This window comes from Neofelis nebulosa, chromosome 5 (assembly GCF_028018385.1).
Source record: "Neofelis nebulosa isolate mNeoNeb1 chromosome 5, mNeoNeb1.pri, whole genome shotgun sequence".
Lineage (NCBI taxonomy): Eukaryota > Metazoa > Chordata > Mammalia > Carnivora > Felidae > Neofelis > Neofelis nebulosa.
Genome location: NC_080786.1, coordinates 107,884,437 through 107,909,723, shown reverse-complemented (window position 1 = coordinate 107,909,723; position 25,287 = coordinate 107,884,437).

Sequence of the window (25,287 nt, the reverse complement as noted above, 5' to 3'; positions counted from 1 at the left end):
TTGTCAAGAGAAGGTACTAGAAAGAGAATGCAATACTAGGTCAGCATGAGGGAGTTGAGCTATTTTTGTCTTGACAAGTGGTGGGTTGAATGTGGAAAGTGGAATGTAGTGGTGTTAACCTCAGAAGCCCCCATGAACCAAATGAAGTCCAAACACATCAGTGGGTTTCTTTTCCATCCAGTGGGTTGCTGCTTTAGACCAGCTACAGCTCACATACTTGTGCAAGTTTCTTCACCACCTGGGCAGGATGACCCACCTGTTTCAGCAAATTTACTTGTTACAGTCTGAGTGTCCCTTTCCCCCACTTTTTCCAAAGAGGTCTTAATCCCAGACACTGAGTCTGTCCCCTATCTTAAGTTTCTAAGTTTCTAAGAAAGGTCTTACTCCCTTTTCCTCAGCCCTAGACACAGGAAGAACTTTACACATTTGTCATTACTGCACTCTTCCTGCATCGTTTACTTCTGCACATTTTAATTACTAATCACCTTTAACTAGTTAACAGTTCCCAATATCATTATTATTTACCAGTTAACTGTGCTCAATATTAAATTCCTCATGTCCATATTATTGATATATTTTCTGTCTTCTGACTTGACCCAGACTAACACAATCATACTTCTTGTACCTCTATTTTTTATTTCTCCTGACATTTGTCTATTTTTTATGTCTCCTGGCATTTCTGTTGCTTTTCTTCATTCTATTTCTTTTATCCCATTCCAATTATTGTCCTTAAGATGAAATTTAAAAACATTAAAAATTTTTTTTTTACATTTACTTATTTTTGAGAGACAAAGAGAGACAGAGAATGAGTGGGGGAGGGGCAGAGAGAGAAGGAGACACAGAATCTGAAGCAGATTCCAGGCTCTGAGCTGTGAGCACAGAGCCTGACGTGGGGCTTGAACTCACAAACCATGAAATCATGACCTGAGCCAAAGTCATACACTTAACTTATTGAGCCATTCAGGCACCCCAAGATGAAATTTAAAACTTGAACAGTAAAAATATTAATTGAGAATTGTGTTTGTAACCAACTTTTTTTAACTTTTAAGGCAAGATAAATTATGGCATTTTTTATTTCTCTAAGGAAAAAACGGCATTTTAAAAAATGTTAGCTACATTCATTTTCATGTGCTAGGCAAGCCTTTGGCTATTAAAATCTTAAACTAGTACCCAAGTCCAGGTTCAAAGTACTGGCCTGCCCTTCATATCTAACCACCATCTCTCCAACTCCAGATGAGTTCCATCAGGTATCTCCCATAGACAATGCATGTAAATGAATGAGCATCAGAGTATGAAATTATTAATTCATATGCTTTTATAAAATAAGGTTTAGCTCAGTTTGATAATTATTTATGGGTAAGCTGAGAAAAAATAAATAGTAAGCTATAAATACAATTTAGAATAGGAGGTAAAGAGGAAAGACATTACCTGGTAATGTGAGTCTTATTGCCTCCATATTCAGCCCATAGAAGAGATCCAAATAACAACCCTAACACCATGAAAGCAGTCAGAATCCAAAGCCAGAAGGACAAAACTGTCATTGACTAATAAGTAGTTACTTCACACTCATTGTCGAGATACATGATTTTGTTTTGGTTCATACTTCTATTACCACAATCAGCCAAAAAGTTTAGTCTATCTAAAAATGTTGGTATTTCACAATGGAAGGATCAAAACAGAAATATAAGCTACATTATAGGAAAGAACCTCCTAAATATCTGAAAGGGAATTTTACTTTCATTGTTGTTTCCATTGAAGGGGTAAGATAAGGAATTAAGCAAAAATTCATTGATCTATCAAATGGAGAGGATATTACTAATTTTGATTTTAACCAATGAAGCTGCCTTTTGACAGGGAATGGTAGTCAGGCTTTATATTATGATACAATAAGTAGGAAGCATTTTTAAATTAATTTGACAAGTAACAAAACTTTATTAATATTTTAATCACAATAAATGTGATAAATCCCTTTTCTTCCCTTTATTTAACTAGTTAATTTTTAGATCACTCCTTTAGATCTCAGGATGAAGATATTTTACTTCCTTAGATGCAACCATATGAAAACCTGTAGAACAGATGGAGGGCACAACCTGGAATGGAGCCTTATAGAGACATATTTGTCATTAAATCCCTACAAATCACATTTTACCACTTCATGTGGTATACACCTGTGGCTGCTTGATAATGTACTTTGCTGTCACACAAGAGACTCTGTAGCTCTGTAAATGCCTACTTTGTTGTCTTTATAATTTGCCTTAAAACAATAACAAAAAAAGGGGACTGGAGTATCATAGGGAGATAATGTCCACAGGAGGTGCATAAGATGCTTTAACAAGACCTCTTCCTGCCAAAATTCCTATGTTTTATATTCTATCCCTGTGTTCCTCAGGGGTGAAAATGGGAGTTTGCCATTAAAGATTGATTTTCTTAGTTTCTTATGATTATAAACACACCTGTTCACAATAACTTTATGATGATAGACTAAAGAAATTTTGTTCTAAGTATTTCTTCTCATATGTCCTGTATTTTGCCTAGAACAGGAGTTGGTCTTTTGATAACTGATTCTCAATATAGCAATTGTTCAAGGGATGGAATTTGTAATATTTGATAAACATATAATCTCTACATACTTATTTAAAATTGAACTGTTGAAACATCCTACCTAGGCTTGACTGCTTTTATATTTAAAGGAGAATCTGAACTCTGAATATTAACCATTATATCTATGCATACTTTATGTTACTCATTGAACCTTATAAATGTAAACAATGAGATTCTTCCTCTACTTTTATTGTATTTTAGGTCAGTGCAACATTAAATCCTCAATTCATTATCCATGGGAATAAAAATTGACACTATATAACCAAGTAGGTCCATAGTCTCTGTGAAGTTTTCATAGCATTAAACTGAAGAGTAACTTTGCATTTCTAAAATGTAAAAACAACAGAAAATTTTAAGAATACCACAATTTTTTCAGTCTGAGACACATAAAAATGTCAAAAATGCAAGTTATATAAATAACCACAAAAATATTAAGTTTCAAGTAAAATTCACAAATAAGAGGTGAATAGTGGTGAATAAGGCAATAGATAGTTTAGTATCAAAAATTGATTTGAATAAGTTGTATTTCAGTTTGGAAGAAGAGAAGGATCAATTGGAATATAATAGAAATATACAAGATTTTGAAGAATTGAAAACTCAGTCTCTTTATCTTTGTGGTTTCACAATGTGTCTGCTGATCTCAGTCTTTCAGCCCTCTGTGTGTCTGTCTCATTTTTTGTCTTTCTTCTATAGATATACTCTCTTGGTCCTACTTGCTCATAGTTTGTGCCCCACCCCCATCCCAAACTCCCACCCACACCAATGGTAGCCTTAGCCCTTGATTCCACATCGACTGCAAACTTTCTCAGTTAAGTAGTGTAGTTTTCTTTTCCTAAATTATGAACTCCTGGAAAACAGAATCTCACTGGTCCAGTTTGGGGAACTAGGATAGCAATTTTCATATGGCTCTTTTAGACCAGTGCATATATTTTTAAGTGGAAATCAACCATGAATAAATAACAGCAATCTAATAAAGTATTAAAGTTTGGTAAGAATTGGGCTGACGAATTGGGTAGATTTATGACAGCTAAATTTTGTTTAGTATAAGGTGAAAACAACTATTTTATTTACTCTTATAAATGAGCTCTTACTCATTGCTCTCAGACAAATTTCTTTTCTAACAATTCGCCCAACATTCCACACTTAATTCTGTTTCCATGCAATTTCTTTCTTCATTTCACACCTCTTTCTGGAAGCTTCTCTAATGAATTTACCAAATATTTTAGTTTGCTTGTAATATATAATTAGAGTTTTAATATGCCATTCAATATTGTAATTGTGTCATACATATTTACTACTTACCGTATATTTGTATCTGTGTACCTGGTCAGGCCTACACAGTTGTAGAATTCTTGAAGTTATACTGTTTATTATACTTATTTCTCAAAACCACAGCCACATTATGAAATTCTGTAATTATAGTCTGATGCTAGTCTTTTGTGGCTAGAGGTCAAACACTATTGTCTAAAATCCGAGAGGGAGTTTAGGGCTGAAACTATAGCTGTGGTTCAGTACAAATTTATGGTCAAATTATAGGAAGGTACTACATAAGCTAGTCGCAGAATGGTTTGAGTCCTTACCTCTATAGCTTTGTTGATAAAACAAGAAAGATTAGAACCAAAAGATTAGAACCACCTATAATTTATTGAGGACTCACATGTAAAAATAAATTGATGATGGGTGTGAAAAGCAAACTTCTAACTGAATATTCAATCTTAAATTTTACTAACCTGGGTGGGATGATCTTAATTCAGTTATGCAAAATGTAAATTAATCTGAGGTTAAGTTCTTTACCATCTGTTTTTCAAAAGGAAATGAATAATCAGAGATCTTCTGACTTATAACCAATAAACCTCTCAAAATCTGGTTGAGTTGCAAAGAAAATAATGTAAGGAAAAGAAATGAAAGGAAAATATATTTATTATAACTTGTATAATTTTGTAAATTAATTAGAATGTGAATGATTAGAAAGTAAATAGACTTCTCTCAGTAAAAAATTGAGTAGCAAATACTTAACTATTATCTTGTAATACAATTCAGAAACTAACAAAAATCTGAAGAATTTTGAAGAAGTAAAACTCATATTTTATCCATTTTATTAGATTATAATTGTTCAAATGATATGTAAATAAACACAAAAGCAATAAATATTCTTATTTTTCATACTGCTTTTCTAATAAGGAATTCTAACATTTTAAAAGATACAACATTTGTTTCATAAATGGAATTGTATGTAATGCTACTCAACGTGAGGTAAATAGACCAGCTGCCTGACCACAGACTGTTACTCTACCAGGATGAAAAAAATATGCACTGCTTTCTTCATTGAGAAAGTCTTGCTATAAAAAAATTAAAACATCATGTGGGCTTAGTAATATAGATGATTTTCTCTTTGTCACAAATCCCTTTATCAAATTGCCTATGATCTCTTTGTACTTAATTTTGTTGATAATGAATAATGACTATATATAAATGAACACAAACCATATACTTTTTTGTATAATTTGTAGTAAGGCAGATATTAAAAAGTCACACAGCTTTGCTTGTATATTCAAAATCTTTCTATAGTTTTGTCTTAAGGGTCAGAATTACCAGCAACTAAAGCTCTCCTTTTTTGTTTATCAGAGAACATATGTTGTCTTCATTTTGAAACACAGTTTTACAGGGTAGAGAATTTTTGATTCACTTTTTCTTTTCCTTTCAGCATTTTTTCATTCCATTGCTCCCTATACTTTCTTTTTTCTGATGAGAAGCCAGTGGCTAAGTGATATTATTGCTCTTACTCTATAGGTGATGGATGATCTTTTTCTTACCACTTTAATGATCTCTTTATCTTTAAACAGTTTGTTATTGTTGATCTGGGTATTGATATATTTTTGTTTCTCCTACCTGAATTTACAGGGAATCAAATTTGGAAAATGTTTCACCATGAATTCTTCAATTTTTTTTTTTTTGTCTTTTCTCTCTCCTTGGGAGGTTCATTACACATTCATTGGTATGCTTGATGTTTTCCCACATACCTCTATTCATTTTTATTTAATCTTTTTTGCGATTTCTTTATATTGGATAATTTCTACTCATCTATTTTGTTTGTAGTTTGTTTTGTTTTTCAAAGACAAAATGAGTTTTAATTCAGTTTTAGAAAAAAAATGTTACATGAATTTGGATTAGAAGAAAAAAAGCTTGTTTTTCCAGAAATACAGGAAAAAGAAATAACCCTTAATAGGTTCAAGGATAATTTTCTAAATCTTCCTTTTGAATCAAAAGCTATATACCTTCTCCCCAATGCACCCGCTGTAATAATCAACTGACTGTCTTCAACTCTTAATTCTGTTTCCATGAAATTCCCCTCTTCTTTCAGTCATACTTTGTGGGTGCTGAAGACCCTAAGGTCTCACCAATGAGCACAACTGTTCTTTAATCTAGCAATCCACAGGCAGTGGCACCCAAAACCCCACTCCTAGTCTAAAATACTTAAATTCTAGAATTTTCTTTTTTTATATAGTTTATGTTTCTCTATTTGAAGTCCTTTTGACAAATCACTGCAATCATATTTATCTTTAACTCCTGAAATATATTTTTCTTTAATTTGTTTAATGTGTTTATAAAAGCATCTTTGAAGTCTGCTAAATCCAACATATAGAGCCACTTAGACACATTTTGCACTGATTGCTTTTTTCTTGAGTATGGGTCAACATTTCTGTGTCTTTGTATGCTTTGTAATTTTTGTTGTTGTTGTTGTTGTTGAAAATTGGACATGTTAGATAATGTAACTCCAAATTCTTTTTTTTTCTTACCTGAAGCCTTATTTTTTATGTTATTTTATTTTTTTGTAATTTAAATTTATTTACTCTTTTCCCTCATGATATGCAGGTATTAATATCACTGATCACTTTTTCTTATTATATTTACATTAGATGGTTAGAAGTTGTCCCAGTATCTGAATAGATTAGTTGTCAGCCAATAGCTGAGTATTTTTCTCCCCTCAAATATCTTGAGATTGAAAGGCTTCCTTTTCTGACAGCAGATTTTTGTGTGCATTGGAGAGAGTGTTCCTGTGATCAGTTAATTTTCAAGTCAGCCTGAAGCTTTTACTTTCCACTGTGTCCTCTTGGGTTTTTTCTGTTCATGTGCAAAGTTCCCAAATTAGTGAGATGTATATAGAGCTTATTCAGTGCTTCTTTACTTTCTTATTTTTACCAAGTTCCTATTAAATTGTTCTGTTCTGTTTTGTTTTGTTTTGTTTTTGCCACTCAGGACATAGGGATTTATGGCTTTACCATGTGCTACTTACTAAGATTGAAATATGGAAAACAGATTTATGTAACCTTTTAACAGGTGTTCTGATAATATTAAAAAAAACAAATTTATATCTGAGTTCTTTAGGCCAGTAACAGTCTCATTTTACTTTCAAACTTTAAGGACACTTGGCGGGGGGTGGGGAACAATTAGATTGGAATAGCCTGGGCCTTGATTCAGAAAGAGCTAGATTTGAATCTTGGCTGCCAAGCTTATTTAATATATGAAAACAGTCTCCTGGCTCCAGTTTCTTTTTTTTTTATGTCAGTGATTTATAAAGCATGAATGTTAGTTATAAGTGAGGTTTAAATTAAATGATTTAAATAAAGCAATTATCAGATTTCTAAGAAAAAATAACACCCCACACATTTGACTCATTATTATGAACAAGTATATGAGTTTGCTAATTCTATTTAGAGTGTAGATTTACTAAATTATGCACATGAATTACCTGAAATTTTTATCAACATGGTACAGCCATTGGTAATTTTCTGGTTTATCTCTCCCCAGTCTTTTTTTTCTAGGTATCTCTTTACATATAGAACTAAGGGTTCTTCATTCTTCCATGATTGTTCACATTCAAGAAGTTCCTCTGTTAATGGGACTAGGGAAACACTACCCATGTTTCTTTGACTTAGGAATCACCTAGAGAATTGTTAAAATGTTACCACATTATCTCGAAATCATTTTAGTCTGGTTAGTCTCTTCCAAGGCCTCTGAATGACACATCTAAAAGATTACTGGCTTCTTATTAGACCTCTTCATGAGACAAAATGAGCTCCAGTTATTTCTTCTCTAGGATGAAACCATAAGATCATTTGCATAGTATTTGCTTTGTTCTGTAAGTTTTAAAGACAGTTTTGTCTGAGAGATTAGAGATACAACTCTCTCCATTCGTTGAGTTGTATTTTTTTGACTCATTAAGTAAGTAAAGTAAAATTTCTACTGAAGCAATTATTGAAGAATTCATTGCTATTATATCTTAATAATTTTCCTCAATTCCATGAGAAACCTATACTTTCCTCCTCCTTTGGTATTTAACAAATCATTTTTTTCTAGAAAATTTTCCTTTTGAGTGTCCTACCTATGAAGGTTCAGAACCCCTTCTATTAATTACTGTGTTGAGTTTGATTTTACGTACTTACTAAAGCAATATACCAGCTATTACAAAGGTATTACAATATACCATATACAAAGGATATGATCGGGAGAACACTGGCCTTCATACACCTAGCATAAACCTATGTCTCCACAGAGACACAAGAAGCTTTTGAATGTATTTTCTAAACTGTGTGCCAGTGTTAATTCTTTGTCTTAAAAGTTTATCATCATCACTGAAATAAATGTACAATAAAAGAAATATGAGCCGTGGTGTTAGATTTCATTTTTTGAATAGCAAATATCATTTTTAAAACTTGATTACTTGATTTTTAAAGACTACCAGATGTCTTAAAACAGTAATTTAGCTATTTTTAGAAGAAAGTGTGTTCAATAATAAATATGTTAATAATTAAAAGTAATAGTTAATACATATTAAAAATGTATTCATTCAGTGTCACAGTCTTTATGTTTAGCATTTAATTAAATCCTCAACACAACCCTATAAGGTTGAACATAACCACTAAGATTTAGACATATTAAGTAACTTGCCTAACGCAGCAGAGTTCAATATTTAACTATAGGCAGTCTGACTCCTGAGTCTAGACTGTTAAATTTAAAACAATGCTATCTCCCTACTTACAACTGATATTTCTGAGTTAGTACATTTTAAAATAATATTAATGTAATAATTATTACATACAGACCCAAATTATCTTTTGGGGAGAAATTTATGGAGCAATTTTTGCTGGAATTATTCCAATTATGTAAATATTCCAGAGATTCTCTGGTTCTCCCATTGGTCTTATTTCTATACCAGGCATGACAAAACTCATGAAGTTCCAAACAGGTAGAAAGATACTATGTTAAAAATTTGAAGGTTTGAATTCTGGTTCTTTCCTTTCATTAACTTTTCTAGAGCCTTGGATATAAATCTTTCTACATGCTAAATTATGAAATGAAGATAATATCTTCTATTTCCTCTCCACTTCACAGAGAGGTTGCAAAACAAAATTATTTATGGTAAGGTTTGAGAAAGACATCGTCAGACTAATTCATTGGTCTTTCGAACAGTATGATTAAAGTAGAGATGCTAGTCCCTTGAGAAAACTAGTATTTTTGACCAGTATGTTTAACTTGTGAAGCTAAAATCCTAGTTTTAGAATTTATTTTTGTCAATATCTGTACCTAAGTACCAAATTTATCCATAGATCAGATAGTATGTATTAATTTTGAAGAATTTAAATAAAAATGAACAAATCAAAAGAAAAATAATAACTATTGTTACTGTGTTAAATGTATGCTGAGCACTTCATATAAATAATTTATATGAATTTCCTCATCTAGGAGATAAGAACTTGGCAAGAGAGGTTCCTCAACCTGTCTGAAGTCACATAGCCAGTAAGTCTTAGAACTATGACTTGAATCTACAGTCTAATTTTTCAGTCTCTTTTAATGTGGAACCCAAGGACTATCCAAGGGCATTACTAATTCTTGAGAGAGAAACTAGTTGACAATCGATTCTAACAAAAGTAAAAGTGGCAAAACGTCAGTGGACAAGGGCTGTTTAGTATTCAGGAAGTCAAAATTCCCATTTTGCTTTTACTTTTGGTTCACACTGATTTCTTATTGTTCTTATACCTGAGGGGTTGGCAGGACTTGTACCTTCTTTCATTTAAAGCTCACTGGTATGCAGTTTTGCTTTAAGATACAGTTTTCCCACTGGTATGTTGGTCTTTGTTAACTCTCAGTTGAATAACTAATATATGACACTTTCCTTGAAAAATCTCCATGTTTCACACTGTGCAAAATACAGCAGCTTAACTCCTAGGCACGATAAACAACTTTGACATTTGCAGTGCTAGGACATTTTGCTCTACACTGGTAATCTGCCTCCTTTACAATCAATTTTTTTCTCAACTCTTTCCCATAGGAGGGGTCTGCATTTGTTGTACTGAACTTTTCATTACCTTTTTCTTCATTACCTTTGGTTTTTGTCCTTTCTACCTTTCATATCTTACAGGTATAGCCTACTATAGAATAGAGGTTAGGAATTTGCCCTCAGGCATTGGACCACCACTGTCCAAATCTCAATTCCATCTACCTAATTATATACACTTGGGAAAGCTGTTAAATTTCTTTCTTTCTTTCTTTCTTTCTTTCTTTCTTTCTTTCTTTCTTTCTTTCTTTCTTTCTTTCTTGTTTCTCATCTTTCTTCTTTCTCCTCTCCTCTCTTTTCTCTCTCTTTCACCTTTACTTTCTTCTATTTCTAAAGATTACTGTGAGTTTCAATAAATATGGTATGTGATAAATTCTCTATACGTCTTGTTTTCTATCAGTCTTGTGTTTATAGAACTTGTAACTTGTTTTTGTGAGGCAGGCCCAGCTCAACTGTGACCTCAGTGAAAGTGACCACTTATTATCTGCACCAATCATTGAGCACACAACTATAGATTGTCTGAGATTTTAATTTATAATAAGTAGATGTGTCATTGCTTATTGTTTTCAGAGTCAGTAAACTCATCATAGATGAATAGACTACTTTTTTTAAATGTTTATTTATTATTTTTGAGAGAGAGAGAGAGAACATGAGCAGAGAACAGGCAGAGAGAGACACACAGAATCCGAAGCAGGCTCCAGGCTCTGAGCTATCAGCATAGAGTCCTACTCAGGGCTCAAACCCACGAGATGTAAGATCACGACCTGAGCTGAAGTTGGCTGCTTAACCAAATGAGCCACCTGGGTTCCCTGATGTGTAGACTATTCTATTTTTAGATATTTCTGATGGTTAAAATTCATTTTTGGCAATTAAAAAAAATGAGTTTTTATTTGAATTTGATCTTTGTATATTTTGGAACTAAATTTAACAATTCTGGGGCGCCTGGGTGGCTCCGTCGGTTAAGGTCCAACTTCGGCTCAGGTCATGATCTCACAGTCGGTGAGTTCAAGCCCCGCATCGGGCTCTGTGCTGACAGCTCAGAGCCTGGAGCCTGCTTCCAATTCTGTGTCTCCCTCTCTCTCTGCCCCTTCCCTGCTTATGCTCTGTCCCTCTCTGTCTCAAAAATAAATAAACATTAAAAAAAATTAAAAAAAAAACCAATTATGATTCATCTTTTATAAAACATTCCTGAAAGTTATTACCCTCTTTTTTTTTTCCTTCTTGTGTTAAACACCCTCATGCTTTAATCAATGTGGTTGGGGTCACAGAACAAATAATGACCAGTAAGTTTAGAAAAATTTATGTAGTTTCAAAAAGTGCCATGTTTGCTCCTAGTAAATATACTAAAATAAGCTTAATCTTTAAATATTAAGACAAATGCAATAGGTATAATTTAATATAAGAAACAGAATTTTCTTACTTAAATATTCCTACTAATAATTAATTGCCCAGATATTGTGTGTTTTATATAACTTTTATTTCAAAGGGAGTAGAACTTTCTTTTCCACTGGAAACTGGCATGATCGTTTTTATTAGTGTTATATTACTATTATTATTATTATTATTTACCCAGTAATTTTACAAAAAAAGAGAAAACAGAAAGTGCTCTTTCACTTAATTTTTTTCATTATTCATATTTGTTTTTGTTACTACCCATAACTATTCTTTTTTTTTTTTTTTTCTTTTTTTTTCCAACTTTTTTTTTTTTATTTTTTTTTATTTTTGGGACAGAGAGAGACATAGCATGAACGGGGGAGGGGCAGAGAGAGAGGGAGACACAGAATCGGAAACAGGCTCCAGGCTCTGAGCCATCAGCCCAGAGCCTGACGCGGGGCTCGAACTCACTGACCGCGAGATCGTGGCCTGGCTGAAGTCGGACGCTTAACCGACTGCGCCACCCAGGCGCCCCATTACCCATAACTATTCTTTAAAAATTTGGTGTAAGGGGCACCTAGGTGGTTCAGTGGGTAAGTCTGACTTCAGCTCAGGTCATGATCTCTTGGTTTCAGAGTTCCACCCTGCATCAGGCTCTGGAACCTGCTTCAGATTTTGTGTCTCCTTCTCTCTCTGCCCCTTCCCTGTTTGTACTCTGTCTCTTTCTCTTTCTCAAAAATAAATAAACATTTAAAAAAAAAAAGAATTTTGTGTAAGAATTATCACAAGTACATTCACATATCTTATTATATACATATTCTTTCTTCCACTTAAGTTATCATCCCAGTGAGGAAACTTCCTTTCTTACATGTCTTTGTATCCTACTTAGTTCCTAAACTATATGAAGCAAAAGTGTGCCAAATTTTGTGCATGAAGACCTCTGTAGGATGAAGGAATTATTTATTAAAAAATACAACTGCTCTCAAATAACTGGTGAATTATTTAAAAGTGAACAGTATTTTTTTTAATTAGAAAATAATAAGTTCTAAATAACATGACATAGGTAATAAGTAAAATAGAAGCATATAAAAAGAAAATCCTAAAGCATGTTTAAAGATGAAGGTCAGATTTTGAAAGGAAATGACAATGTGTTTAAGAATCAAAAATCTGAGGCATCTGGGTAGCTCAGTCGGTTCAATATCTGAATCTTGATTTCGGCTCAGATCATGGTCTCATGGTTCCTGGGTCAAGCCCCAAGTCAGCTTGGAGCCTGCTTGGGATTCTCTCTCTCTCCCCCTCTCTCTCTGCCCCTCCCCCACGTTTGCATGTGTACTCACTCTCATGCACATGCATTCTCTCTCTCTCTCTCGCAAAATAAATAAGTAAACATTAAAAGAATAGTAAAACTCAACCCATATGATATCTGCTTTGCATCAGCCTAAGTGATTCATATATTTTAGTACTTTTGATTCTGACAACAACTTCACAGGTAGATACTAGAATGATTTTTTTTCACATGAAGAAATGAGCACATGAAGTTAAAGCAGAGGTTGAACAGCTAACAGCTAACAGTTGTGGTCCTAAGATAAAAAATATGCTTTTCATTAATAAACTTTGAGGGATGACTGAGCAGCTCAGTCAGTTAGTGTCCAACTCTTGATTTTGGCTCAGGTCATGATCTCATGGCCCTGAGACTGAGCCCTTAGGCTCCTTGCTGAGCTTGGAGCCTATTCAAGATTCTCTCTCTTTGCCCCTCCCCTGCTCACACACACTTTCTCTCTCTCTCTCTCTCTCTCTCTCTCTCAAAAATAAACATTTTGTAAAAAGAATAAAAAATCAAAGTTGTTCTGTATGACAGAAGAACACAGAGTAAGTCATGAGGAGAATATGTGTAGTGTATTTACAGATGTAATTGCCATAAAAAGAGAAGGTAGGGTTTGAATAGGTAAAGAACGGTTAGTTTTGGGGGCTCCTGGGTGGATCAGTCCATTAAGCCTCCAACTCTTGATCTCAGTTCAGGTCATGATATCAGGGTCATGAGATCAAGCCCTGCATCAGGCGATGCGCTGAGCACAGAGCCCGCTTAAGATTCTCTTTTCCTCTCCCTCTGCCCCTCCCCCACTGACACTTTTTCCCTCTCTCAAATAAAGAAAGAAAGAAAGATTAAAATTAAAAAATGGGGCGCCTGGGTGGCTCAGTCGGTTGAGCGTCTGACTTCCGCTGGGGTCATGATCTCGCAGTCTGTGAGTTCCAGCCCCGCCTCCAGCTCTGTGCTGGCAGCTCAGAGCCTGGAGCCTGCTTTGGATTCTGTGTCTCCCTGTCTCTCTGCCCCTCCCCTGCTCATGCTCTGTCTCTCTCTGTCTCAAAAATAAATAAAAACATTAAAAAACATTTTTTTAATTAAAAAAAGAAAGTCTGATTTTCATATTTTTAAATTTAAGAACCTGCCTCAGGAAGTAATAGGATGTTACTGTATGTTACTGAGGTTAGTGCTGTGATACTGGTTGCATTTCTGCAGACTGTTCTGACATATGTATAAAGGAGGGAGCAACAAGGAAAAGAAGCAGATTTAGTCCAAGAGACTGACTAAAGAAATTCTGCAGATACTAGAAATGAGGAGAGTCAAGACTAAAATCGAGGTGTTTCCAAAAATCTCTATGAGTGAATAAACACATTTGTCCATTTGATAGAGGTTGTTAGATTTCTAATTCTTTTTTTAGAGGTTTTGGTTTCAAAGCACTAAAATTCCAAAGCACAGATTTATCATATATGTCTAATAAATCAAATTTTGATGACTTTTTTTTTCATTCTTAACCTGACACCTCCTAAAACAAATAAAAAGGTAATACCAGTTAAAAACATTCAGATTAACTTTTCTCTTATAATGTTTAAACCTTAGCTCTTTTTTCCTTCAAGTCATCCTGTTTTCAGCTCATTAAGTTACACTGCATATTATCAACATCCTTTTAGTAAATTTGAACTGTTTATTTATGTAATTGATGTCAACTTTCAGAGAAAGTATCTTATTATCAGATTACTTTCAATGTGTTTCACACAGAATGCTTCCTTTGTCATAATGAGAATAGAGTACTGCTATTACACATGAGGGCTATAGTTTGGGAAAAGGGAAGAGATAAAATTTTTTTTAGTAATTTGCAATATCTGAAAATAAGAACTTCCCTAATAAATTTTGATTTTCCCAACTCTAATAACATTTATTCAGTTGTAAAGATTTGGTTGAAATCCCTTTGTGAAGGATGGGTAATTAAAATTGAGGATTAAACCAAAAAAAAAAAAAATGTAGGACTAAACCAGATGCCCACTGAAATGAAAGCCTTACAATGACCATGCCTTGACATGAGCAGGGAGGGTAAGTTAGTTTGAGGTGAATTTCTAGGGCTTCCTGATACTTGTTTCTATGCCTTCCAAGAATCTCTCCTGTAATTAGGTCTATGATTTATTTAGAAATTATATATATATAATATATATATTATACACACACACGCACACACACACACACACACACACACACACATGGGGGAGAGGGGCATAGAGAGAGAGACAGCGACAGAGAGAGACAGAGACAGAGAGAGAGGAAATCTTAATTCATATTCATTTATGGAGCCTGACTCGGGGCTTGATGCCATGACCCTGGGATCATGACCTGAGCCCAAATCAAGAGTCAGATGCCTAACAGACTGAGCCACCCAGGCACTTCACGTCTATGATTTATTTAATATACAAAAATGATGCTTTGTTTTCCTTGAGTCACTTATCTTAAGATTGGATTACAAAATATAACATTCCTAATCATTCTATAAATGAACACTCTGACTGATTTAAATAATAATCACAGTTCTTTACTAACTATAATCTATTTCATTTGATAAGAAACAGCTTATACTTACAATTTTGCCATAGTCATTTAGTAGCATACTGATGACTATTTTAGTTGGCTTTGTGGCTTAAACAATAGAAATGTATTTTCTCACAGTTCTGGAGGTTGGTAGAGATCAGGACACCAGCACAGTAGGATTCTGGTGAGAGATCTTTTCCTCACTTGCAGACTGCTAACTTCTACCTGTGTTTTCACATGACTCAGAGAGAAAGCTCTAATTTTTCTTTTTTGTAAGGGCACTAATCCTCATGAGAGCCCCACCCTCTCTAAGCCTAATTATTTTCCCAAAGACCCCTTTTCCAAATACTATCACATTGAGTGTTTGGACTTCAATATGTAAACTTTGAGGGGACACAATTCAGTCCATAGCATTCTGTTCATGGTTCTTGAAAATTTATCTCTCACACACATGTAAAATACAGTATCAACTCTAAAGTCCAAAATCTTATCTAAGCATCATTTAAATAAAATATGAAGAAGTCTTTAGGTATGATTCATCTTGAGGCAGAATTCTCCTCCAGCATTGACACCATGAAACTAGATGTCTTAATTCATTTGGGTAGCTATAACAAAATACCATAGACTGGGTAGCTTATAAACAACCAAAATTTAGTTCTCCAGTTCTTTTAGCTGGAAATTCAAGACCATGTCTGCATGATTGAATTCTGATAAAAGCCCTCTTCAGAGATTGGAAAATTGATGACAAGGAAATTTTGGGAAGAGGTATGTGGGTAGACCTTTCTGAATAATCAAGTAATATGAGGATATATGTGTCACATGTGAATGCTAACCAGAAGATGAACTCAGCGAACGAGTATTTTAATAATCAAGAAGATAGTATCACCAGTTCTATGGATATAAGCCAATATTTTTTCCCAGTCCCCTCTGTTATTGCTCAATGGGCTCATGAACAAAGTGGCTGTGGAGGTAGGGATAGAGGTTATGCATGAATTTAGCAGCACTGACTTTTCTGCTCACCATGGTTGGTGGTATACTGACCTTGTTATTCTCTTTATTTGAAGATTAAGTGTACCTTAAGGAGATGTGTATGGGTGCCAAATTGACAAGAGTGGATTTGTGATGGTAAATGTTATGTGTCCACTTAGTGGATCACAGGGGGCCCAGGTATTTAGTTAAACACTATTCTGGATATGTCTGTGAGGGTGTTTCTGAATGATATTAACATTTGAATCAGTAGACTGAGTAAAGCAGATTGCTTTCCCAAATGTGGGCAAGCCTCATCCAAGCTGTTGAAGGCGTGAATAGAACAAAAACTGAATGAGATAGAATTCTCTTTCTCTGCCTGACTCTTTTTTTATTTTTGTTTTTGTTTTTGTTTTTGTTTTTGTTTTTTTGTTCAAGAAATATTTAATTTTTGTTTTCTATGTCTCGGGGGCTATTCTAAACATGTGAAATGTAACTATCAATGTGAAGGCTCTGATCTGAACTCTACAGAGTGTATGTTCTAAAAGGGGTGCTAGATTAAGCAAGCACAATGATTAAGAGGTTAATTTTACATGGTAGTAACTGTTATAGAGGGCCAGCATGATGGCCTTGCAACCTGTGCGGTCATACAGGAACCTGCACTTAGAAGGGCCATGCACTTGGTTTAATGCTCTGCTGTCACTGTCTTAAGATTCTTAATAGTTTTTGAAGAAGGGGTTTCATGTTTTTATTTTTTTTTTTTTACTGGACTATTTTACTGGTTACTGCAAATTATGTAAACAGACATGGTGCTATGAAGAAAACTAGAGTAGCAAAGAGTGATATTCTGGAGTACAAAGGGGCCATTTTAGATAGTGAAGTTGGGTAAAATCTCTTTGAAAGGATGATATTTGAATTCATGCCTCAACAAGGAGAATATACCCATATGAGCAGAGCATTTCAGACAGAAAACAAGAAATACAAAGGCACTCAGTGTGCTGTGAGTTTGCTATTGTTGAGTATGAGAAAGCAAGCTGGTATGTCTAGCATATGTATGATAATTTGGTATAAAAAGGAGGTTATTTTTTATGTGTGCAATAGGTATTCACTAGAATAATCAAGGAGGAAGAGAAACACAGTAATAATTTGGGCTTTATGTTTGATGATACTATCATGAGAAAAGGGTTTTACTATTATTATAGATATTATTTTCAGTTAAACATAATCAACATATTTATTGGAAGTTTGACAGTACTGTTGGGAAAGGAGAAATTTCAGACTTTAGTAACAGAAATAAATAATCACATATTGTTCTATTTTCTTCCTTTTCTTACTTACTATTGGTCATCAATTTCTAAATCTTTTGTGTGGACTGCCTACTTCCTTGAATAGTTCATTCTCAAGACTACATCCTGGACAAAGTAGGAGTTTGGAGCTTAGAATCAGTTGACAGGAGGAAAATATCTACTTATTAATCCTCTGAGGAACTATCGTACATCCTAATGTAAGATGAGGATTCTTGTACCATGCCATTTTTTTTCTCCTGAAATGATTCATCACGGTAAGTTAAAACTAAGGATGAATGAAACCAAAGCAGTTCATATTGATTAGGTACAGGTAGACCTTAATTTAATTAGCTTCTCTGAATATAGTCTAAAACATCATCACCTTTTAAAACTCTAACCATCATATTACTTAATGTGGGCACATTATTCATTTTAACCATTATTGGTGTCTTATTCCTCTTGAATTTGAAAATGTTGCTTCTAGTCACAAAGATGTGCAAAATGATGTATAAAAACTATAATGCATTCTTTAAACACCATTTTCATGCCTTAAAAATTAAAAAAAAAATATATATATATATTTCAGTTAGAGCAAAATATTTTTCTAAGTATTTCTTTTATTTCTTCAGATTCATTCATCCCTGGTAATAGCTTGAGCAAAGGACATATATAAAGCATGTACTTCCATGAAAAATAAAGAGCCCTTACATTTTGTAACTGTGCTTTATTTTAACAGTCTCAACAAATGACAGGTCAAGTTTAGGATTTATTGTGATTTTTTTTTAATTTATTAAGTATCATGGAAACCCACAGTTTAGCTATGAGAAATACATCTTTTCTTTTCTTGATCATATTTTACTCTTGGTAATTCTTATAGTTCAAGATAAGTATTATGTAGCACCATAATTGTATTTTATGTTCTTGACATAAACAGAGGAATTTTATGATTCCCTAATTTGGTCAAGTCAGAACAGCTTCTTCATTATAAATTCAGTGTTAATGTTAACCTCATGTGGAAAACAAAGAAATGAGAGATATAATTATTATTTTGTGTTTATCTAATCTAATGTCTTTCACATTTGATTTTTATTATTTATCTATAGGGATAAAAATTAATCATTACTGTCCCAATAGATTAAAGCCAAACCTCAACGCATATTATCTTTGTATTTATATCATCTTTCTCTTGCCCATGAGAATTGTATTCCATAGGAAAAGGGTGAGTATGTTGAAAGTTAACATAATTCTATCAGACTTTATGAACACTCTTTTATATAGCTGTGGTCAGCAAAATTAAAAGGAAATATGGCTCATCATAGGTAGCTTTATGCCTAGACTCCAAATTTCCTGGCTGTTCCTTATACTGTAAACTTTCAGGTACACTAGAGTTTCTAATACTTGTCCAAGGATTATGTAGAAAATCTAGAGACAGAGAGTTGACAGATGATTGGACCAGAGTACCCCGTGAGTCAAGCATTTCATAATAGAAAGAACATGGGTAAGGTAATCACACAGACTTCTGGCTTCAAGAATGAAAGACTGAGGGGCGCCTGGGTGGCTCAGTCAGTTAAGTGTCTGACTCTTGATTTTGCCTCAGCTCATAATCTCATGGTTCATGGGTTCAAGCCCCACATGGGGCTCTAGGCTGACAGCACAGAGCCAGCTTGGGATTCTCTCTCTCCCTCCCTCTGCCCCTCCCCTGCTCTCATGTGCTCTCTCTCAAAATGAATAAATAAACGTAAATAAAATAAAATAAAATAAAATAAAATAAAATAAAATAAAATACTGAGTGACAAGCCACTTCAATTCTCCGGGGCTCAGTTGCCTACACAAAGAATAAAGACCACCATGTTAAAGGCAAAATACCTTATATGACAAAAGGAACTTTTAAGATATGATTGCTAAAATTTTTGAATTGGAGGGATTATCCTGGATTATTTGATGGGCACAAGCTAATCACAAGAGTCCTTAGAGGGAGGCAGGAAAGGCAGAGGCAGAGAAAGAGATTTGACAACAGAAGCAAAGTTTAGGGTGATTTGATCCTCCTTTGCAGGCTTTAAAAATGGGAAAAGACCATGTGCCAAAGAATGTGTGTGGCCTTGAAAAGCCAAAAAAAGGAAGAAACTGATTCTTCCCTAGAGACTTCTGGAGAAGGAATACTGCTCTGCCAACATCTTGATTTTAGTCAGTAAGACCTATTTTATACTTGTGTCCTCCAGAACACCAAGACAATAAATTTATAAACCACAAGATTTATGGTGATTTGTTACAGCAGCAATAGAAAACTAATGTGCTCCCCATTATAAGGTTTTGTGAGGATTACATTTTCTCAGCTCAGATTAGGGCCTTGGGAAACCTTGCATTGCACAAGGTATAAAGGGGACATTGAACAGAGATTTGCTAAGATATGTAGCTCTGCTTCCTTCCAATTTCGTTCATTCAGATAAAAACAGTTACAACTGTGCAGGAAGGTGAAATGACTTGGGCCCAGTAAGAAATATGTTTGTTTCCTTCTTAGCATAAGCAGTTTGATTGTGCTGAACAGTGATACTACTTGGCCTTTAAAGTGTGGTGACAGTTTTCCCATGTGCTGTACTCCACAGCTGAAGCCTGAATCTCTGTAGCTCATTTGCCCTGCTTTCTCCTTCTGACACTACAGTATCTTTTTCTCTTTGCCCTGTGGAGTTCAATCATAGGTTAGAAGTTTCAACTGTCTTATTGCCTCAGGGCACATTTAGGCGCCTTTGTGTTGACCAAGAAATCTAACCTGACAGGATGAGATACAAACAACTCTACCTCTTGGAATGTGTATGAGTATATGTTACTGGTTAGAAATTTACTCCCGATTTCAGAGCAAAAAACTGTCCTGAGGGTCACAGCTTCTTGTACAGCTGCAAAACATTCCAGATGACTTAGCTATTTTCAATTACCATAAATAAACACTCACATGCCCCAACTTGTGCACATTTCCTTACCCACAGTCTGGTTTTTAAAACCATCCCCTTCTTCCTCAGAATTAATGGCCTCAACCAGAAAATGAAACAGATTTTATTTAACAGATTGAAAGGCATTATATAGAACTTTACATCGTGTTTTATCTGCTATCCTGTGACATGTACTTTAAATTATTTTAGACATATTTAAATGCAACAAATGTCTCAGAGACCTAAGATATAAGATTAAAGTTACAGTAATGATTTGTATTCATTTCTGCATGATCTGACAGCCTGGAGGAAAAAGTGACTCTTGAGGCCCTGGAATTTAAAACAAAAGTAGATGTTTAATTAGAAAATAAATTAACTTCATGCATTTATATATTTTAATGTATTACATAAATCATTCAATACAGTTTCACCTGCAGATGTACATATTTTAATTGATTTTTTTTTTACAGTAATCACCTTTCTTTTGCTCTCTGGCACTAAAATATAATTTGAACAACTTTCTTATCCAAGAACCATGTAGATCCAGCATAGTTTCCTAGCTTCTTTTAAATTCACTAATGCATATTAAAATGATTAAAGTCAGCTACACCAGATTTGACCTGTCCCATCTTCAGGCTATTTAATTTAACAGGGCATTTATGGAGAAGGGCTTTCTTCACAGTTACATTATTCAAAGTTGTGAGGATATGAGCCTTTCATGGAAAGAAACAGCCACCAGCAGATGGATGACAAGCTATGAGGGAGGTTATTGTTTAAACTCTTGCATTGGTTGGGGGAGTGGCTTCAATGACAAATTCTATCTGATACTGTACAATCATCTTCCCATAAGAATAAAATTAAACTAGGAAAAAAATAAATGAATCAGTTACAAGGAAAGGAAAAGAAAAATGGAAAAAGTATAATATATTATCCAATCAATGTGTTTCATGTAGAATTTGGAAAAAGAATTATGAAAACTTATTTAGTGGGAAATTAACATACTAATTTTAGATACTAGATTCCAGGTGTCCTTTTGGCCCCATGTACTTGCCACCATGCCACTCTGCTTCTCCTGTGTGGTGAAAGGACTTGGGCCCAGTAAGAAATATGTTTGTTTCCTTCAGCTCCTGCAGTAAGCCTACAAGATATAATGTAAGAACTGCAGACTTAGAGGAAATTTCAGCACTCTCAGCGACTTATGAAACCCCCAGGATTTAGTTCTTCCTGGGGTTAGGTGGGAGTAAGGAAGAGAACAAACAGCTCTGTTCACAATGCACATTAAAAGGAAAACAGAAGCGTGTCTTGAAAACTGAAAAATACAAGTAATCAGAGAACAAAATGATATTTCAAAAGCTGATGTTAATTGGGAATGTAAAAGTTCCCTTACTATATATAAATGTGTCACTATAAATAAGTTTGCTACTATGTAAAAATTATTTGCTACCATATTCAGAAGAAAAGTTAGGAGAGTCAACAGATAGAGGATTTTGCTATATATAAGCATGTGACTTGTGAGAAGGCATTGAAGCATCAGAACTATTTAGTAAATTAAGCTAGAGCAATTTAAAGAGTCATGAAAACAAAACTGAATTTTAAAGGGTTAAAAGAGTAAAGTCTAAATGTCTAAATAATGTTTTTGAAATCTCTGTACTATAGGGAAATATTCCAATAAAACAATAGAAAAATTCACAACAAAAGTTTTCATAATTTCTAGAACATAACTTTGAAATTTACATCGTTGGAAGGTACCCATTTGAGAAATCATACAAGGAAAAAAGTAGACAGGATTGACAACTTCAGTGTGTATAAAAAGTGATGTGGGAGACAAAGGCAGAAGGAAATGTCAGATAAAATTAAACTTCCTTATAACCTGTAGCCCATTGACAAATACTAGAGGCGGGCAGAATACTCAAGAAACACCTACTGTCTTAATGCTAATGCTTTGCTAGAGGGAATAATAACCTTAGCTTGACCATAGCTGGGCCTCCAGTATCCTATGAGTCTTCTTTAGCATATGAAAATCCTTTGGGAAACTTCCCCTTGACTTTACCTCTCCCAGCTCCATGGCATATAACTAGTCTCTCCTCATGGCCCTAGGGCAGCTCTTCCTGCCCATGGGTTCTGTCCCCATGCTTAATTAAAGTCACCATTTTTGCACCAAAGATGTGTCAAGAATTCTTTCTTGGCACCGGACCCCACCACCACCCTAAAACCAAAAAAAGTTTATACACTTTGGTAAGAAAATTGCTAAAGTATAAAACAATAATCAGACAAAGTAAGTAAGCAGTTAATTAACAAAAGAAGAAATATATTGGTCTAGTAAGAAATATGATTTAACAATCATTGCCATTTATAGGCAAATAAATGAGAATTAAAACAAAATCGATGTACGATTTAGTCCATCATATTGCCATTTGTTTAATGAGAATAATTGCTGTTGACACAAACACAATGAAAGAGGCATAAAGTGATACAAAACACCTGCAATTATCACTGACTCTAACCCTTCCGTTGAAAATGAGCAGAGAGAAAACCAACACAACTTTACCTTGAGCTCCAAATTTATTTAGCATCCTCTTTTCCAAAGATTTTCTTTACCAACTAGATCCCAGAGCCTTGTTATTTCATTAAATCACATATTCTAAATAACTAAAGAGGTGTGAATTCAAAGTCTTCTAGAATATTGCAGAATCTGACTGCATTGGCAGTCAAATCTGAACATCTACAGAGCAGAAACATGCCAGAACAACAGATAATGAATGCCTTCTTCAAGACTACTAATTTAAAAGATACCAATGTAATAAGGGGTATATTCACCTGCCTTTTATCTTCCCCCCTAATCAAGCCGAATTACTCCATGATTCAGGGTTCAAGAATCAGAAGCTAGGATGTAAAATGGAACCAAGTATTCCACCACCTGTTTCCTTTATTTATATACCTGGTTGAGACAATGTGGTAAAATGAACATTACAAAGCTAAGTAGCTGAAAATATGCTTTCACATTTAAGTGATTTAATGACAATAACTGAAAAAAAACTTTTTTTTAACTCTTATTACAAGGTCATCACTAAGGAACAAAAAAATCCAGAAAATTTGAAAACATACAAAATAATTAAAAAATTACAGTAAAGGCAAGCATCATTTATATCAAAAATTCTACTGGTCTTTATTTCCATTAATCACTGGTACTTTTCCAGTCAGGAGCAGCTCTCTTCAATAATAACAAAATTTGAATAGTATGAATATATTTATCTGAAAAGGTAAAAGTTAAGGGAAGAAAACAAAGAAAAGACAAGCAGAGAAAGAGATAAAGGGATGATTTTGAAGGCTATTTAATCCATTCTATGTTTTTTCATTCAATGCATATGACACTGAGCTCCAAGGACTCCCTTGTTCTTTCCATTTGTAAGCACACTGATTATCAACAACATCTGAGAGACAATCTGTCAGCAAATCAATGTATTGTGTTATTTATTGTGATAATGCTGTTTTTAATGTGTTAATTACAGAGAAATTGGAATTTCTCTTTCCATATTCATCTTCTCCAGAGATATACCAATTGAAAATGAATATTGTAACTGGAAGTAAGGCAATGAAATATAACTCTTGAATTTTATACTTCCTAATATTCTTTCTTACATATATTAAAAAAAATTTTTTTTCACATTTATTCATTTTTGAAAGACAGAGAGAGAGTACAAGCAGGGGTGGGACAGAGAGAGAGGGAGACACAGAATCCAAAGCAAGCTTCAGACTCTGAGCTGTCAGCACAGAGCCCAACATGGGGCTCGAACTCACGAACTGCGAGATCATAACCTGACCTGAAGTTGGATGCTTAACTGACTGAGCCACCCAGGCATCCCTTTTACACATATTTTTTGATAAATGTTAGTCTACCTCAAAAAATATATTTGTTTATTATCATCTAAGAAACTTTGTTTAAGAACAACCCTCCACTTTCAGAGCCTCTCTAATCTTGCATATTTAACTTTTAGCAAAACAGTTAAATTTCAGGGAAAAAGTTGCAGCTAAGAACTTAGCTAAAAAATCAATGCCCAAAGTGTGTTTTGGAACCAATAAACATTTATTACAGCTTCCAGTTTTCTATTTCTACAATATTGTACCATGATATAGATGAGTCTATACTACTAAAAGATACTTAAAATTATTTAAAATATAATTGATTGCACTACTACATTATATTATTTTCTTTGGAATATATTCTGTGTCTTTACCAATTTGTCTTTCTTCCTCCTTGCATCATAAAGAAATAGCTCAGTTCTTTACAGAGCAGATAGTTTAGCTTTGATTCAATAATTTCTTACACACTTGATGTGGGAAACAAAGGCAGAAGGAAATAATAGACAAAATTAAATTTCCTTATAACCTGTAGCCCATTGACAAATACTTGAGACAGGCAGAATAAGACATTCCTCCGGGAACTCCTAACTGTTTTAATGTTAATGCTTTGCTAGAGGAAAGAACAGACTGAGCTTGGCAATAGCTAGGCCTCCAGAATCTTATGAGACTTCTTTAGCATATGAAAATCTTTTTGGAAACTTCCCCTTGCCCTTACCTCCCCCAAATTTCCAAGTATATAATCAGCCACTCCTTACAATCTTGGGGCAGCTCTTCCTGCCCAAGGCTCCTGTTCCCATGCTTTAATAAAACCATCTTTTTGCACTGAAAACATTTCAAGAATTCTTTCTTGGCCATTGGCTCCGAACCCCAACATTTTCCACATCAACACCCACCTTGCTTCATCAATTACTGCATTCCTTTTTCTCTTCTGTTGTATTAATTTCCTCTTCACTGAATCTGTCCTCCCACAGCTACCCCCAAATCTGACCATAAAATGCTCTTATAAAAAAATTGGTCCTTGTCACAAGTCCTATCAGAAATTCCATTTAAGGAGGGAGAGATTAATATTTATTGAAAGCATAA